Below are 5,056 nucleotides of genomic sequence, written 5' to 3' on the forward strand. Positions count from 1 at the left end.
TCTCTGCGCCATCATCCACTCACAAAATTTCCACACTAATCCGCCCAACAACTTCCAACAACATAACCCCCATCAACCTCAATTGACCATCATGAGGCCAGAATCTCAAGTCTGGAAGCAACCTTGCAAGCACTTGCTCAAACCACTCAAGCTTTAGCTAAGGGACAACAGGAACAAGCGGTCACTATGAAGAACATTGAGAGACAAGTGGGACAATTAGCTAAACAAGCCGAGAAACCAACCAATGTTCTCCCAAGTGACACAATACCCAACCCAAGAGAAGAATGTAAGGCTTTGCAGTTAAGGAGTGGCAAGGTAGTTGGTGAAAGTTCAAATAAAGAAGCAATAAAACCCAAGGAGCAAGACAGTCGAAGTACATGTGGAAAGGAAATGAAGAAAAGGGTTCAACATCTAACAAAGGCAAAGAGTTGTCAAGCCACAAAGCAACCCACCTGGACAAGGAAGCAACGTGATTGCAATGGGAATGTGAATCCACAACAAGAAGGGGTAAAAGCTTATGTACCCAAGCTTCCTACCCAACTAGGATACACAAAGGAGCAAAGGACCAACAATTCCCAAGGTTCTTAGAGATCTTCAAGAAACTTGAAATCAACATCCCATTGGCAGAAGCTCTAGAACAAATGCCATTATATGCAAAGTTTCTTAAGGAATTGATCACCAAGAAGAGAAGTTGGCAAGAAAAAGAAACCGTGGTTCTCAATCAAGAGTGTAGTGCCATCATTCAACAAGGGTTACCTCCAAAACTCAAAGACCCCGGCAGCTTTCTCATACCTTGCACGATTGGGAGCATGGCTGTTGACAAATCACTTTGTGACCTGGGAGCAAGCATTAACTTAATGCCCCTTACCATGATGAAGAAAATGATGATTGAAGAGCTCAACCCACAAGGATGTCACTTCAACTTGCTGACAGATCCATCAAAGTACCAAATGGAGTAGTTGAGAACCTCTTGGTGAAGGTGGGAAACTTCATATTCCCAGCCGATTTTGTGGTCCTAGACATGGATGAAGAGGGGAACAATTCAGTCATTCTTGGTAGACCCATTTTGGCTACAGCTAGAACAATCATTGATGTGGAAAAGGGAGAGATGATCTTCAGGGTGCATGATGAACAAATGACCATAAATGTCTTCAAAGCAATGCAACACCCTGTTGAGAAAGAAAATTGCATGAGGATTGATGTAGTGGACTCTTTGGTTGAAGAAGTGCTTAACACAAACCATCAAATGGAACAAAAGGAAGTCCATAACATCAAGGGACAAGAAGAGGACAAATTGGAAGCATCAAAGGAACCAAGTGAAGCTACCAAAGAAGAGGCACCACAACAAGAGTTGAAACCACTACCCCCTCATCTTAAATATGCATTTCTTGGTGAGAAAGACAGCTTCCCAGTGATCATCAATTCCACATTGAATGCAGAGGAAGAAGAAAAGCTCCTTGTGGTTTTGAGAGCTCACAAGGAGGCCTTGGGGTGGACCATTGATGACTTGAAAGGCATAAGCCCTGCCATATGCATGCACAAGATACTCTTGGAGGAGAACTCCAAACCTGTGGTACAACCTCAAAGAAGATTGAATCCCACAATGAAGGAGGTTGTTCAAAAGGAAGTTCTGAAGTTGTGTAAAGCTGGGATCATCTACCCTATATCTGACAGCCCATGGGTCAGTCCAGTGCAAGTAGTACCCAAGAAAGGGGGGATGACTGTCATTGTTAATGAGAAGAATGAGCTTATCCCAACACGAACAGTGACAGGGTGGAGGATGTGCATAGACTATAGGAGGTTGAATGATGCCACAAGAAAAGATCACTTTCCTCTACCTTTCATTGACCAGATGCTTGAGAGGTTGGCTGGCCATGCTTATTATTGTGTTCTTGATGGATATTCTGGGTATAATCAGATTGTGGTTGACCCCATGGATCAAGAGAAGACTTCCTTCACTTGTCCCTTTGGAGTCTTTGCATACCGGAGGATGCCATTTGGATTATGTAATGCTCCAGCTACCTTTCAAAGATGCATGCTATCAATCTTCTCAGACATGGTAGAAAAATTTATTGAAGTCTTTATGGATGATTTCTCTGTTTTTGGTGATTCTTTCAATACATGCTTACACCATCTTACCTTAGTCTTGAAAAGGTGCTGTTCATACCCTGACCGAGCTCTCCTAAACTCGGCCACCCTACCAAAGGTCCGACCTCGTCCTAAAGGCCCACACCTGAGGTCGGACCTCGGACCAATAGAGGGAAAAGGCCCATCAAGAGGAGCGAAGCCCAAAACCTAAAGGCCGAAAAGGCCTAGGAAAGGCGGTTCCACAGAGATAAAGATAAAACTCCCAAAAGATAAGATAAGATAAGAATATCTTATCCAGGGATGATCACAGCCAACTACTATAAATACACTGGAGCACCCAGGTATAACTCATACTCTAATTCTACTTGATATCTGCTTGGACCCATGCTAACTTAAGCATCGGAGTGTCATTGCAGGTACAACCCCCCGCCGTTCAGCACACCAAGCTCGGGTCACAGACCCCCACCTCGGGCCTTGCCAGACGACCGAGCTGCACGTTTCAGGTAACCCTCGGAACATTGGCGCCGTTGCCGGGGAACCTGGAAGTCATCCATGGCGGACGACCCTCCCAACAATAACCACGCTACATCAGAACAAGAAGAGGAAGTTGACACCGGAGAATGGCCGGACAGCCCTCTATCACCACGCACTCCAGGGGGAAACAAACAGAATCGCCCAAAGGCATCACTCCTAGACAAAGATCCACAAAATCCCGAAAAAGAAAAGAGTTCGGAGATTCTGGAAACAGTTTGGGCACAACAAGACCGGCTGAAACGACTCGAAGAGGACATAAAAAAGCAGAAGGAAACTGAACAAGATCTGAGAAGGGAGGCTCGCAAGCGCAGAGAATTAGAAGAAAAACTGCGGAGAATAGAAGCCAACCTGAAAGACCGGACGGAACGAGGCACCACCCCCGAAAATAATCATGACCCCTTCACACAAGAGATCATGAAGGAGAAAGTACCGCGAAACTTCAAACCACCAGATATGGACCTCTACGACGGCACCACCGATCCAAGTCACCACCTCAGCAACTTTAGAAGCAGAATGTACCTCGTCGACGCCTCCGACGCAATTCGGTGCAAAGCCTTCCCCACCACCCTCACCAAGTCAGCCATGAAGTGGTTCGACAATCTACCACCAGGGTCAATCTCCAGCTTTGAGGACCTGACCAAAAAATTCTTAACAAGGTTCTCTATTCAAAAAGATAAGGCAAAACATGCCCCCAGTCTACTCGGGATCAAACAAAGCAACCAAGAAACCCTCCGAGAATACATGGAGCGATTCAACAAAGCCTGCCTGGACATACAACACTTGCCCACTGAAGCAGCCATCATGGGACTAGCAAACGGCCTAAAAGAAGGACCGTTTAGCCAATCCCTATCCAAACGATACCCGACCTCCTTATACGAGGTGCAAGAGCGAGCAGAAAAATATATCAACATGGAGGAAACTTCCCAGCTAAGAGACTCTTCCAAGAAGGAGTCAACCCATTCATTCTGAGATCGAGATCGGGAACAAAAAAAGAAAGAAGAATCCAGTTCGGACAGGCCACGGAAGTACCACAGCTACACCCCCCTCCGAGTCGCCCTGGTAGACGTCTACAGAGAGGTGTGCCACACCGAAAGAATCCCACCACCCCGACCTCTAAAGCACAAGAGAGCAGGGAGAGATCGGTCCGAGTACTGCGAATATCACAGGCTCTACGGCCATCCTACTAACGACTGCCACGACCTAAAGAATGTTATAGAAAAGTTAGCCAGAGAAGGAAAACTCGACAGATACATAGCAGAGAAAGGAGAGAGACGAAGAAGAGAGACGAGGAGATAACGAAGATCGGGCCGAACCGACCCCACGAACCCCTGAAAGGCACGTACACATGATAAACGGAGGTTTCGCAGGCGGAGGAACATCCAGATCCTCGCGAAAGAGACACCTCAAGGAAATATATCACGTCCGAGAAGACAGTCCCCTGCCCGAGTTACCCACCATCTCATTCACCCGAGAAGATGCCCAAGGGATAATACCCGGGCACGACGATCCAATGGTGATCACCATTATTCTAGCAAACGCCAACCTACATCGAACCCTGATCGACCAGGGAGCTCAGCAGACATCCTGTTCAAAACAGCCTTCGACAAGCTCGGACTTGAAGAAAAAGAGCTAAAAGCCTATCCCACCGACCTGTTTGGACTAGGAGATACCCCGATCCGTCCCTTGGGATACATCTCGTTACACACTACCTTTGGAAAGGGCGAACAAACCAAAACATTAAATATCGACTACATTGTAGTCGACGTCACTTCGGCATACAACGCCCTCATCGGACGACCAACCTTAAACAGACTAGCAGCTATAGTCTCGACCCCACACCTCTGTATGAAGTTCCCTACCGCAAAGGGGATCGCTACCCTAAAAGGCGACCAAAAACTAGCACGACGATGCTACAACGAAAGTCTGAGCCTAAAAGGGAAAGAGGTCAACGCAATAGAACTCGGGCGAGTCCAGGCCCGAGAAGATCTTCGGCCACAACCAGAAGGAGAAACCGAAAAGATCCAAATCGGGAACACACCCGAGAAAGTAACAAACGTAGGGGCAAACCTCGAAGCAGGCCTAAAAGAGGAACTCACAACCCTCTTAAGGGAGAATTCCGACCTCTTCGCCTGGAAAGCCTCCGATATGCCAGGCATAAGCCCCGACCTAATGTGCCATAAGCTATCAGTGTACCCGGGATCCCGACCTGTCCAACAAAGACGCAGGAAACTCGGACCCGAACGCATGCAGGCAATAGAGGAACAGGTACAAGCACTACTAGATGCAGGGTTCATTAGGGAAGTAAATACCCCCTATGGCTCGCAAATGTGGTCCTAGTAAAGAAGCCCAATGGAAAATGGAGGATGTGCGTCGACTACACGGATCTCAACAAAGCCTGCCCCAAAGATCCATATCCACTACCAAACATCGACGC

Source organism: Arachis stenosperma, chromosome 5 (assembly GCF_014773155.1).
Source record: "Arachis stenosperma cultivar V10309 chromosome 5, arast.V10309.gnm1.PFL2, whole genome shotgun sequence".
Classification (NCBI taxonomy): Eukaryota; Viridiplantae; Streptophyta; class Magnoliopsida; order Fabales; family Fabaceae; genus Arachis; species Arachis stenosperma.